The 15105-nt window shown below is 37.2% G+C and overlaps 1 pseudogene; it reads right to left on the bottom strand.

Moving 5' to 3' along the window:
* LOC117399255 (succinate--hydroxymethylglutarate CoA-transferase-like) overlaps nt 1-15105 on the bottom strand; it is a 168553-nt pseudogene that overhangs the window by 31854 nt on the left and 121594 nt on the right.

Raw genomic sequence — 15105 nt, 5'->3', positions numbered from 1 at the left:
TCATATTAATCTTTTACTCGTATTTTCATATTGCTTGAGTGTACAGCAAAAATAGCAATTTTGACTTCACTGTCCAAATACTTATGGAGGGCACTGTATGTACTAATTATCCTGACAAAAAAAGAATCAGTGAAATAAAATACTGTCATACCTATTCTGACCAGGAGCAGTCAAATAGACCGATACATATAAAACATATTATTATTTGTATTTATCAGTCGGGACTTGCAGCCATGTATTGAAGTTTGATTAATCAGTCTGCATTCCTCCATTTCTATTGTTTTAATGAGCCTCCTGATAGCCCATCAATCAGCCTTGACAGCTCACGGAGCCAGGCTGTCTGTCTGCACTGGTTACTGTAAGTGGCTTGTTTTTCTAAGAAATTCATTGTTAGCCCAATACACATTGCAAATGGATCGCTAAAACGCAGGACAGTAAAGCAGTGTTTGGAATTACTGCACATTTTACCAAACATCGATTCTGTGGCAGCAAAGACGGACAATGACAATCTGGCTCTAAAGCAGACTGGACACCAACATGATCCATGGTCAATGCCCTTGGAGGAAATAGATGCTTTCATTGTACTACTATGTGCCTGTGGAACATTTGGTGCCAGAAGCCTGGGTTACTGTTGATAGAATCATATAAATGCCCAAAGATGGTCGGTAAGTGCACTGCATATTTTGAAAAGCGCAGGTTCTGTGTGATTTGTGCCAGCATTTAGACTTTGTAAACGACTGTAAATCAAGCCCATTCTGTTCAACTGTTTATTTATTTTTTCAGTTGCGTATAAGCTCTTTGTTATGTAGGCAATATAAAACCATTTATTTAAAAAAGTTTGATACTTATTTACATCATTTCAGTTGTACAATTTTGTATGTACATTATATACATGTATATACACAAATTTATTTTCAAATATTTATTTAATTTTTTACAATTTTTTGAGGTTGTGCTTTATGTAATATGTCTGTATATAAACACATTTCTGTTCAAATGTCCGTTTATTTACAATGTTTCGGTTGTGTGGATGCTTTAAGTGACGTTCCTGAATAAAACTGCGACTTCTATTCAACTGTTTGTCCTTTCATTATAATATTTATGTTGTTTTTAATACGCCGATGAAATTGACCGTTCATGGTTGTTCTAGGTATGCCTATAAACGCGGTTGTTCTAGTATTAGGCACTGAAACGCAGGAATTTTAATGCACTGTAAGTGCTGTATCATGCCCCTGATCTATTGCACAACAGAGAAAGTCCAGCATTTTGAAAAGATAGCCATTATCTTTTCTTTCTCGCTGTCTCATTTCTTGCACTCTGGTTCACCCAGACCACAGCATCATAAGGGATGTTATTTTCTTCCTCTACCGGGTATCTTCTTGGGTAAAAAAAATGATGACATTAAGGAGGACTGCTTTTTTTTAAAATTTCCATATCATTCCAGTGTTTTCATTTACAAACTGGATATATATCCATTTGGTGGAATTTTCAGAGGGTCTATAAGTGTATCCGGTTCCGTAAACAATCATTTTCATTAACACAGTGATAATTCATTTATGCTTTACTGGTCTCAATGTCTTGAAAAAAAAAGAACTAAGAAAATGAATGTATTGTGTCTACAGCTATGGCCAAAAGTTTAGCAATTTGAGCCCTAGAATTTTAGGATTAAAACATCATTTATAAAAAAAAACAAAAAAAAAAAACATAATGTAGATCTTTTATTTGTCATTCAATATGTTAACGTAACATTATTCAGCAGGTTTCAATCGACTTTATGACGCGAAATGTGTTAATTCTACAGGGTGATGCTAAACTTTTGGCCACAGCTGTATATTCATAGGAGCCTGGCACGAAAGAAAACCTTGAACAATACCTTTCTTCTCATTTACGTAAAAAAAGTATTGTCTGACAGATTTAAGAAAAGGGTTTAAAGGGTGGAATTTGGGATCAAATGTTCTTTCAGTATGGTTTAAAACATAATGCGGGGTATCATGCATTTCGTTGGAATCCCCAAACAGCTCTGGAAAGATTTTGCTTTTTTTTCTTTCACTGCAACGTGTACTTTCCTATTACAATACACCGGTAATAAAGTCCTTTTATGGGAGCATTCTTTATGCTGCAGGTAGTAATTCTCTATTCTATTCTCTATTCTTCTTTACCATGGCTCTGGTCTTTGTTTTGCATTCCCTGCGGCACGACCTTAGTCTTCTCCCTAGACTCTATCCTATCTGAATTGTGAAGGAACCATGCTGGAAACTTGGAAATGGCCAGCTCACTGACTCCAAATATTAAAGTACCAACCACATCAACCTTCTGCATGTTTGTGTTCACAACTCCATTATAGGGTCATTTAAGTCTGAGACTGGAGGATGAAAGCAGTACTTAGCCAGCCATTGCTCCTCATTCATATATGATGTGTACAGGATATATTGTAAGCCCCTTTATTTGCAAGTGAGGATGGGCATTGTGACAGGATACCGAGTGGTGACGGCAGGCCAGAATGTAGGAAGGAAAACACAGGCAGTACTGCAGGTGCAAAGAAAGGAAAACACAGGCAGTACTGCAGGGGCAAAGAAAGGAAAACACAGGCAGTACTGCAGGGGCAAAGAAAGGAAAACACAGGCAGTACTGCAGGGGCAAAGAAAGGAAAACACAGGCAGTACTGCAGGGGCAAAGAAAGGAAAACACAGGCAGTACTGCAAGGGCAAAGAAAGGAAAACACAGGCAGTACTGCAGGGGCAAAGAAAGGAAAACACAGGCAGTACTGCAGGGGCAAAGAAAGGAAAACACAGGCAGTACTGCAGGTGCAAAGAAAGGAAAACACAGGCAGTACTGCAGGTGCAAAGAAAGGAAAACACAGGCAGTACTGCAGGGGCAAAGAAAGGAAAACACAGGCAGTACTGCAGGGGCAAAGAAAGGAAAACACAGGCAGTACTGCAGGGGCAAAGAAAGGAAAACACAGGCAGTACTGCAGGGGCAAAGAAAGGAAAACACAGGCAGTACTGCAGGGGCAAAGAAAGGAAAACACAGGCAGTACTGCAGGGGCAAAGAAAGGAAAACACAGGCAGTACTGCAGGTGCAAAAAGACACTGCGGCGCCGTTTATTTAAACACAAAAATAAATAAAGTATTTGAACAAAAACACTGTGCTCACAGAGCAAAATAAATACTCAAACAAAAACAAATATCGAACACAAAACTTACTACAGGTCAGGCTGGGCAAACGCCTTCACTGTTCCTATAGGGTTTTTTAATCACTGTTGATTTCTCTCTCTCTTTCTCTCTCTCTCTCTCTCTCTCTCTCTCTCTCTCTCTCTCTCTCTCTCTCTCTCTCTCTCTCTCTCTCTCTCTCTCTCCTCTGAACACCCACCCCTGCAGCCAAAGCAGCAGGTCTTTTATATCATGGCCGAGGGGTTAACTGGCTATTAATTGTCTCATTATTCTCTCATTACCCCTCTGCACAGGTGGAATTATTATGCGTGACTGCCAGCTAATTCAATATTACTATCAATTACTAGCTGACAGTCACGCATTCCCATGGTGGACGGCACCTCGCTCATCCTTGTCAAACAATAACAACTCATAACAATAAAAACACTAATAATAATAATAATAATAATAATAATAATAATATAAAAAAACAAATACAAAATAATAAATTGCACAGGGACAGAGGGGTACCCCGTTCTAAAAATAAACAAACAATCATGTACAGGGCGTAGGGTGTAAGGATCCTATCCTATACAGACAGATAAGAGTATAATCTAGATTACATGGAGGTGCCACAGGAAGTAGCCTACTGGGCTTATTATATAATCGAATAGTGATATTTTACAACTTTCCAGCACCTTATGTTTCACATGTTGAGTTAAGTTCATCAATAATTCAGTGTCTTTAAGTGTCTTAATATGTACAGCTGATTATGCTGTATTTCAAATAAGCAACACTCCGACTATGTAGCATCTGCAGAACACATAGGTTAATCAAAGTCAAGGTAATGTCAGTGTAGCACACATCACAGGTTACACATGTGAATGCTGTATGTTCAGCACATAATTACACAATTTCATTACAACTTAAACAAGTTCATCTCAAGCACAGACAACGCTGACCAGCAAATTTAAACCCATTGAGGCTTGACAATGACACAATGGAATCCGGAAGGGCATTCCATAACCCCAAGGCTGTGCCAACGAAAGGATACTGACAAAGGTATGATTACACTATGTAACACAATTTTTGTTCCTGGGTAGTAAGTGTTATTTCCTAATTGCTTATGCCTCAAAAGTATAGAAAATGGCTATTATTCCCCACAAACTTTGCTTTTGTGACCAGGACAGTGATATTTTGAAATTTACCTATTTCCAATGAGAAAACGGGCGAATTTGTGTCTTTTCGTTCACATAAAGTCAGAAAAAAACAACATATGAATCCAAATTAACATGTATTTATACTAAAGTAATACAACAATGACTATAAAAGATTTAGAAGTGAGTAGTTTTTCATGATTTGCGATTATACTGTAAATCACTTTCACGAATCAGCCCCCAAATGTAGTCTCCCATCATGTTCTCGTTATACTGTCCTTGGTAGCGGCGTTCAAAGTCCAGTATATCCTGGTGGAAGAGCTCGCCTTGCTCTTCCGAGTTCGCTCCCATGTTTACATTTATCAAGATGAGCATCAAGGATATGGACTTTGAGGAACATCCCACAGCCCATTGTGCCGTAGTTCTTCACCAGAGTCTCAACCAGCTCCACATAGTTTTCGGCCTTGTGATTGCCCAGGAAGCCCCGAACCACTGCGACAAAGCTGTTCCAAGCCGCTTTCTCCTTACTAGTGAGCTTCTTGGGGAATTCATTGCACTCCAGGATCTTCTTTATCTGTGGTCCGACGAAGACACCGGCTTTGACCTTTGCCTCAGACAGCTTAGGGAAGAAGTCTTGAAGGTACTTGAAGGCTGCCGACTCCTTATCTAGAGCTCTGACAAATTGTTTCATAAGGCCCAATTTGATGTGCAGTGGTGGCATCAGCACCTTCCAGGGGTCCCAGCCGTACTCATCATACTTCAAGGCATCCAGCAAGGTCTTGATGCTGTTGTAATCCTCTTTGAGGTGCACCGAGTGAGCCAGGGGAAGAGACGGGTACTTGTTACCATTATGGAGCAGCACGGCTTTGAGGCTTCTGGATGAGATGTCAGTGAAGGACAGTATAACGAGAACATGATGGGAGACTACATTTGGGGGCTGATTCGTGAAAGTGATTTACAGTATAACCGTAAATCTCGAAAAACTACTCACTTCTAAATCTTTTGTAGTCATTTTTGTATTACTTTAGTATAAATACATGTTAATTTGGATTCATATGTTGTTTTTTTCTGACTTTATGTGAACGAAAAGACACAAATTCGCCCGTTTTCTCATTGGAAATAGGTAAATTTCAAAATATATGTATTACAAATAAAATACCAAAACAGTCTCTTGTTTAAAATAGCAAGCTGGTTCGTAGTGCAAATTAATATAAATTGGAAGATATGACAAGACATCTTGATGTCTTCAGTATCTTCCGTGACAGCAGGTATTTTGACAGGTGTTTTCTTTGATTTTGGTGGCGCAGTGCACGTGGTTCATAATCGTTACATTGTGCTTGATATTACAACAGCTTGGAACACTGATGAACCAATCAGCATGCAGCATTCTAACTATCCGTTTTATAAACAATAATAGTCAATCGAGAAAGCAGTGTGTTACCACAGGTTGGACCATGCATCCGCGGGTCCCTGAGTTTTGTGCTGTTATCTCTTCCACATTACTACAGGCTTGGCTTTCTATACCTCTCATTGAGATTTCTTTGTAGGTCAAGCCATGCCAACCCTATCTTGCACCAACCTGCTATTGTAGAAGCCAGTCAGCTCACACTTTATTATGATATATCAGTTGAATGCATCTCCCAACTTGATATAGAGATTGCACATGTCTTTAAAAAAAATACAATATTAAATTCAAAATTTAAAATATGTCCAGAAAATGTTGCAATTTGTGGTATAAACTGAGTAATCTAGTCTGTTTCAGTTTTCATCATGTTCTATGTACACCCACTTCTATTAAGTAGAACATGTAATTTTCTACACAATAATTATCCAACTTAAGAGTCAATAGTTTTAAATAATCTTTTTTTAACCAGATTTTCCTTTTAAATTGCAGTTTGGTTTTTCAACCTCCTGGGCCATTACTTCTTGGTCCTTGTTATGAAAATGTGGATTCCGGTTATGGTACAGCTGCTGTATTTTTTACCTCTCCACAGCCTTTGACACAGTCCCACATAATGCCCTTTTATCAATGCTTTCTAAATATGGGTTTGGTGAAGCACTTTTTGGGTTGGTTTTCTTTTTACCTTATTGGGAGTTGGCAAAGTGTTGCTATCCAGGGACAGCTTTCTTCAGTAGCTCTTCAGCACGATATTTATCTTGTTTATGATTAGTTTGGAATTCATTATTTGAAACCGAACATTTCCAAAATGTTCAGTTATTGTCCCAGTTGGGGTGGGGGTTCCTAATCAAGCGAGTTGCTACACCCTCTTTGGGTATCAGATACCTTGCTTTGGACACACCATGTTGATTATGTCTGTGGTAAAGCTAGAACAGCTATGGGTTTATTTTTTGTGCCTTCAGAGAGGCCCCTTCAGATTTTGCTTTACATCTTTACAAGGGCTCGGAAAAATCTATGTTAGAGTATAACTCTTTTGTTTGGGACCCATTCCAAAAATACAATATTAAGAGTCTGTACAAGTATTTGCTTGTAAGGTTATACTGAGTGACTGGAACTGGGATTCTACTAACAGCACAATAGCTTACTTAGTCGCTCCTCTCTTAAACCACTAAGCAGCGAAGGTCCTATTTTGTTTTTTATTTAGCTCACTGTTAAGAGGTCTGCACAGAGTTGCTCTGATAACACCGTGTAGTAAGTGGGTAGTAAGTGTTATTTCCTAATTGCTTATGCCTCAAAAGTATAGACAATGGAACTTTGGTCCGATCCAGTTGTCAGATATTCAGTTTTATGTTACTCCTTTTAGTTGGTATGAGCCATTGTTTTGTGAAGTAATGAACTTCATTAATTTTTAACTGTGGATATTTTAATATTTTTCAATAGTATTGTAGCATGCACGTGGGTAGGGGTCAGGTCTGGTAGGTGACGCAATCTAAAAATGAAGATATAAGCCCTATATCTGCTCCTGCAAGGGAGCCGGGTCTTTTGTACATCGGTATCGGCGCTATGCTTCAGAGTGGGTGGTCCCGGGTTCGTGTCCCACCTCTGCCTGTGAGAAGGCCCTGCCTGCAGGAACCATGGTTCATTACAGTATATTACATTACTACATGCGATGTCTTAACCATCCTACTCTTGCTTTTCTTCATTGTCTCTTCTACTTTACTCTCTTTACAGGTACACAATGTAATACTGACTAGCTAGAAAAAAAACTCGAGAAATAAAATTAATACCACAAAACAAACACATTGGGCTGTTAACGCTTACATGACTGGCTTTCTGAAAAAAAAAAAAAACTTAATAATCTTCATCCCAACAAAGCACCTTAAACTGTTGTGCTGTTTGACATACGCTAGAGCCAATGAGAGTGAATTACCTAGCAACTAACAATGTTACATAGAATATGCAGGAAGGCAGGCACCTCACAGATATATGCAAGTTTTTTTTGATAGTTATTTAAAGTCAGAAAAATGAACACATCTAAGCAAGGTTTTCATAGTTAGTTAAAGTCTTTATTTTTTTTAAAAAAGGTTTGCTTTTACTGAAACAAAAAAAACAAAAAAAATGAAAATGTTTTACTTGAATATTATTTTTAGTTTATAGGGACTATTTTCTGTTGTGGAAGGTTATACCTCAAAATGTTAATACATCTTTAGAGAAACTATATAGATTTCTCCTTTCTTTTTTTATTAAATGTTTATAAATCTATTCTATAAAAGCAATAAGGCACTTTAGGGCATGGTTTGTGTTGGATATTGTCACTTCTTGGTTGGTTGCCTAACAACACACCAAGAAGTGACAATATCCAGCACAACCCATGCCCCCTCGTGCCTTACGGCTTAATTATTGACTTAGTTGATAGAATAACCTATACGTTGGCTAATATAATCTCTATCTCACATGATCTTAATTGAATCGGTTTTGGAATATAATAGCTGTGTTGAGAAGCGGGCTTACCATTGAATTAGAGGAATTTACTTAGCCATTTATAATGCAGGTTTTAGTCAGTGAGGTTACTGGTAAGTTACAGAATAAATTAAACAAGTTAGCATGTATTGGAAAAAAGAATGATGTACTAACCTGGCACAGATAACTGTCCTGCAGAGGGGTGGTCCATTCCCATTATAAGACCATTGTGTAGAACCTTAAAATAAATGAGACATAAATATATTATTTTAAAATATCACACATATTAGTAGATATTTATTTAGGAATATACTGCAATCAAGGGCCTCTACATTTTACATATTAATTACATGCAGTGGCAGTATACTAAAGGCTTCTGCAGTTAGTTTTATAGAGGTATCAAATATATTAAAAAATACGAACGTTTTCTGAAAAGAAAATCCTACATACATGTACCATAATAATAATAATAATAATAATAATAATAATAATAATAATAATAATAAAAAAACGGGGGCTCCCGAGTGGCGCATCCGGTAAAGGCGTTCCGTGTGGAGTCCAGGCTATTCCACAGCTGACCGTGGACGGGAGCTCTCAGGGGGTGGCGCACAATTGGCCGAGTGTCGCCCGGGGGGGGGGTTTAGGTCGGCCAGAGTGTCTTTGGCTCACAGCGCACCAGCGACCCCTGTAGTCTGGCCGGGCACCTGCGGGCTTGCCTGTAAGCTGCCTGAGAGCTGCGTTGTCCTCCGACGCTGTAGCTCTTGGGTGGCTGCATGGTGAGTCTGCAGTGTGAAAAAAAGCGGTCGGCTGATGGCCTATACAGCACTATGAATGAGTATGACATGCATCTATTTGCCTATATAATGATTACAGTGTTGGTGTTTGGAAGAAAGCAGCTTTCCTGTGGAACACAACCACTCTGCATGGTGTCAAGTGAACCCTGAAAAGCTGCCCTTTAGTAAAATGTACCACCAAGGATCAGTAACTGCATCTGTATTTGTCACCATCGTTTTATTATAACTCTTTTATGCAAACTCCATGGCCAAACATTTATCTAAGAAAAATAAAACCGTGCTCAGTTCTTCTCAGTGCTGTGAAGAAGCGGGCCGGAAATGTCCGCTCCGTGCTCCGCTCCAGCAGCTACCCCACTCCGCTCCCGTGCTCCATATACAATTAGCTCGCTCCGCTCCGCTTACAATCTCTCTTCCCAACGCAGGGCTAGATTAACCAATATGCCAACAACACCATTCGCCATAATATGCATAGGGCCCCAAAAATATGGGTTAGCGTAGGGCCCCCACATCCTTTAATTCGGCCCTGCCAAGGACATTTCAATACTAACAGGAATGCCAAGGGTTTGTTTAACCTTTTCTCCACTTGAGCCTTAATATCTAGTTGCAAATTGACACAAAGACATCCAATGCTACCTTGAGCTGTTAGAAGTTACAATTAAGGGTTCATTCACAATCCATTAGATTTTTACCTTGTAAAAATAAAGTCTGATAAACAGATTATAAATGGCAGACAGCTAGATTAAATTATTTTATTACCACGCTGATGACTACAACTATTATTATTATTATTGCTATTATTATTATTGTTAATATATATATATACTATAGTAATAATAATAATTATTACAATAATAATAATAATAGTCAGGGGTTTGTCTGAAATAGAGGTAAATCTGTATTTCCCTTCATACGAAGTTACACTATCTTGATCTGAAGTGTCCTGCCAAAGGCGACTGACAGACAGTGATTGACTAGGTTCAACCTTAATCCATCAACAAGTCCACAGAGTGAACAGAGCTGCTGCAGACTGTCGCCAGCACAAATCTACTGTTATTTCAACAGGATCACTGAAACAGTATGCGTAGGCTGCTGCACAAACAAAGACCACTGAAGCAAAGTACATCAAAAGAAAAAAAGACGCTCATATCTTGTATGCCACTTATTGTCCAGGTATGGAATGCAGGTAATTTGGTTTGTACAGTATCCACTATGTTTAAGCAATTTCCAAGATCAATTGTAAAACTTTAAATCTCTCTCTCTCTCTCTATATATATATATATATATATATATATATATATATATATATATATATATATATATATATATTGACTTTATGGGGGTTACAGCTGCTAGAAATATATTCATTTTTGTTCTTATATTTTTCAGAACGGAGAATCCGCAATTGACAGACGAATGAATGATGGATGATGAATTTGGCCGGAGACCTTGTCCATGGGCACGCTGGCTGACTAGGCGAATACACGAACGATATGCTGCATTTTAGTGCTGCAGATAGGATGTGGCACGTAGGGCCACCTCTCCATTGAATGTATGATTAACGCAACGAGCCACAGTGGCACACTGCCACCTACCCCTAAAAGATATGGGAAAAGGATTAATGAAAAGAGAAGCAGCTGAGACACGCATTAACCGCACTGAGGGATAGAGCCCAACCTCTCCAACCTGACCACACACCCTGCAGAACCAAATACAAACTGCTCAGCACTCAGGAAAGGAAAAAAACCCTACTCACATTATTTTTAATTTTTTCTAACCCACCCTTCATAAAGTAAGAGTCACATCCAGATGCTAGTCAGACAACATTACAGTCTTTATAATTAAATTCTCAATAACAATAGACTCAACCCAGCCAGAATTAAACCTTCATATGTCTGTATAATTATTCTTTCAACACAGGGGTGTCCTTGATTTACTGTACATATTGGCCTAGCAGAATACATAAGTATGTAGTGTGTTTCCTGATGGAATTAAAATACTTTCAAAGGGATATATAGTCTTAAATATTAAATTCAGAAGAAAAAAAAATGCATGTTATCCATGGTTAATTCAGAAGTAATTTTAGATACAGCTTTTAAATGCCCTAGTTAAGAAGCAGTATAGGTGAGAACTTCATTGAGGTAAGCCAAGTAGTAAGTATAGTGCTGAAGTAATGCTTCCAAAGGAGTTTCCACAGCCATGTTTTCAAATCTTGGGAGTCATAAAAACCTTGAGACTGACTTTTGTTCACTAGTTGAAGAACCTAACCTATGAATACAGGGTGTGATTTTCATGAACTAAAAAAAATCATAATTTTTATAGAAATGTTTAATATAATAACTGTACAGTTGCTTTTCTTTTTAGAATGGACATTTTTTATATGCACAAGGGCTAAGGCAATTTTAGTGAGGAAAATAGTTGTATTGTATAAAACGAGCAAGACACAACTTGGAACAATAATGTTACTGATCCTTCCTGCAACCGAGATTGTTGCTGGTTTTATTCTCTTACTAAAAAATAGGGCCCTTAGATCAGACCTAAAAAAATAAACTGTTCTTTGACTTTTGGAGCTATTTTCAAGCAGTCATGAGAAAAATGTCTTTCTTTTTTTTATTATTAATAGCAGATTTCATGCTTTTGGTTTCTTTAAGCACATGAAACAATTTTGTCATCATCATAAAAAATACCAAACCCTGTTTAACATATACCTTTTACACACATAGATAAGTTTTACTTATTAATGCTTTGCTTAACTGGCTGATCAAAGTGTGCTTTTTTAAAGTAACACATGCATTTGTAACCCAGTACCTGGCAACCATTAGAAATAATCCCCATTCTCAAAAAATAGTAAATCTACTGTCTTAGTTGTGTATTGTTTGTGGAAGAAGTCTATAAAATTACAAATATTTCTGCTGTCAAAACCCTCCTCTTTTTTTTTTGTTACTTATTGACTTGGGTGTCTTGGCATTCATCAATTTGTGTTAGCATTCTCCTGGGGCGTTAGGATTACTGAAGCACTATCAGGTAGGCCCGGACGACTTTCCTCCCTAACCCCACAGGTCAGAAATGACAAAGCAGTGCTGCATGTGAGCTTTAAATTGACTTGGGTGTCAACTCAGCACCAATAGGATTTGACCCAGCATGCTCTTAGCTGTTTGACTCACCATGCACTACATGCCTTTAATGGATGAGCATTTGGGAAGCCCCTCAGCAGTATTTTATTCTTATTTACAGCTCATTTAAACCCAATCTTTGTCAGCTTTAAGAGATTTTTGTAAGGATAAAACTAATATTTATTTTAATGTAATTTATTAGACACTTCTTTTAGGTAAACTTACTGTAGGAATGCCTGAATGATTATTTTGTTAGTGTCTACCTTACAATTATTAGCTGTGAATATGATTTTGTCTCGTGTCACTGTGGTACTTTATCCCTTCTTGGCACTTGCAATCTGGGGGTGGAGGATAGTGATGATGGAGCAGGGAAATCTCTCTAGTTGACTAAGCCTACAGGGCAGCGATAACAAAATCCCCTAAAGATAAGTACTTGAGCTCCTCTCTTCGGAAAAGTCACTGAACTAGTTTATGTAAAAACCAGGCCTTAGCAGAACCAACCCCCTGATAACATGAATTTTAATCCACTGTAACAATTTCTCTCTGTGAACTTTCTTTAAAAACAAAATTGATGGATTTGTTGATTGAGTGGGCATGTGTCAGATTATCAGCCTTGTATCTGGTGGGTCTTGCCTTTTACCTGTTGCAACAAGATTTGTAAGAAACTTTTCCATAACACTTAATCATAAGTTCTGAGGTAAAACTACTGAAGAAGGCATTAGCCGATATGTTTTTCTACTTAGTTTCTTTTAATTTTGCCTTAGAATGTATAGTAGTTTTACACAGAATACTAGCTGTAAATAACACATTAACTTAATCAAAATTCCAAGAAAAAAGATAACTGTGACCCATTTAATTTAATATCTCCTAACAAACGCCCATGTATAGTTTAATCAGAATGAGACAAGTAGAGCCATCGGTATAGCTTCAATAACCAATCACACAAGATACCCTGACCTGCACGCACAGTATCTGAATAGACTCCTTATTATGAAGGTACAGGCTATGTAATGCATGGTCAATTAGTATTTCAACCGAAGACTGTTATAATTAGCAGACACAATCCTTCCTTTAAAACCGTGCACTGTAAACAAATACAAGCTCCTGATGCTATGTGAGTTAAGCAGCTGCTCAAGTACTTGTTTGACAATCTAGCAATTCCAAAATTAAAATAATCCCTGACCTGGAGCACAATGAGATTTCAGTTCAGGCTTTCATTTGCAGCATTTCCATGTAAATCAGATTGAAATGAAGCATTGAGATTTACATAGTGCCTTGAATAAGAAACCAAAACAGTCTGAAACAGCAGACATATGTATTTTTTTTTATCACAACAAAAGATTTAAAGATATCATGTTTATTAATGCACTGTAGTTTGAATTGCACATGTAAGAAAAAAAAAAAAACATTTGTAGTATGTCACAATTAATTGAATGGGACTACTTAAAATGTACCATTAACAGCTTTATGGATTTCCCAGTATGATCAGAAAAGGTATAGACATGTACTATACAAGACAGTCAATCACGTAAATATTAAAGTGAAATCAATGCATTGTTGTTTCTCTGAAAACAAAATACTGTATGTTGAATTTACCATTCATTTATAAAACTAGTAAGTTGCTCTATTGTACAAGATCCATTTTAAGGTGGTTCTCCACAGCTGTTACAGTGCATCTTATTCACGCATCATCCTAAAGTAAATACATAAAATGACATACCGTATATTTCAAAATTTGTTTTTCATGGGATAACCATGTTCAATATTTTTTTTAAAAAATGACATTTTACCAAACGGGCTAGTGCTTAGATTAGAGGCAAGGATCAAATTAGGCAGGTCGCTGGTGCTTTTATTTTCTCCTTCTGTAAAGGTAACCAGTATTACACAGACATGTCAAGCCATGTTATTTCTGACAAATTGTCTTTCTTCTTTTCAAAGATACAAATTCCACACAAAACATACCTCAACATGATAGCTACAGGTGCAGTACAAAAGACCCTCTTATAGTAGAAGCAAGGGCCTAATAATGACAGTCAACCTCAACAAATCTATTTCAGCTGACTCTCAATTTTAACTACTTGCCAGTCCCATGTAGCAGATAAGATTAGCATATGAGCAACAGATGTGAAATCATATTTAGTTAAATGTTATATTTTTTTTTATTGGATTTCAGTGTGTACTTCCATTCATATGTATACATTCTTAATTCATTTATATCTCTTTCATTTTAAACAGCTGTGCTCCAGTATAAAATATTCTACACGTCTATGCATATTACTTTTAGTGACTTTCTGGTTCTTTGAAAAGCGTAGAAGTACGTACACAAACTAACATTGATAGATGGCTTTAATTTAAAAATCATGAAACACAACCCTTTTAAATATTACTCATTCATCCATACATGTGCAACATGATTATTTTAGACTTCATGTTTTGTGTCTCTTCATATACATTTTAATTTAAAAATTTAAGAAATACAATATCCCTGCCCAGTCTTAACCCTTTGCATTAAATACTCCACTTCATCTGAATAACACCTCAAATAGTATGAGCTGGACAAAGAGTTTTTAATGTTATACTATAGAATACACAATAATCTGAACGTTTTCTGAGACATCCACATCACACCTGGGACATCCACATACCGTATCTTAACAGGACTGAGGTAAAAACTGAAACAACAGCCATAAAGCAGTCCCCCAGGTATGATCTTCAGTCCAGGTTTTTTTTTTAATAATTAATCTTGGTACTTAAATAAACATTGTATTTAAAATGCCAAGGTCGTACAATGATGCACACAGATTATCACCAGTGCAGTGCAAATTTAAAATTAATATTGGTTCTGCTTTAAATAAACACTGGTCTGCTTGGTGGCTCTGACCATCTCTTATTTGAAATGATGAAGGAGATTTTATTATATATAAACATAACATACAAGGTGGTAGTTTTTTCTTCAAAAGCATGCAGTTTAACATTGTCTGTTTCAAGATTAGATACACTACATTCACAATATATAGTTAATTGCATAATGTTATT

The sequence above is a fragment of the Acipenser ruthenus genome, chromosome 4, assembly GCF_902713425.1.
Source record: "Acipenser ruthenus chromosome 4, fAciRut3.2 maternal haplotype, whole genome shotgun sequence".
NCBI lineage: Eukaryota > Metazoa > Chordata > Actinopteri > Acipenseriformes > Acipenseridae > Acipenser > Acipenser ruthenus.
This window is presented reverse-complemented; position numbering and strand designations above follow the sequence as displayed.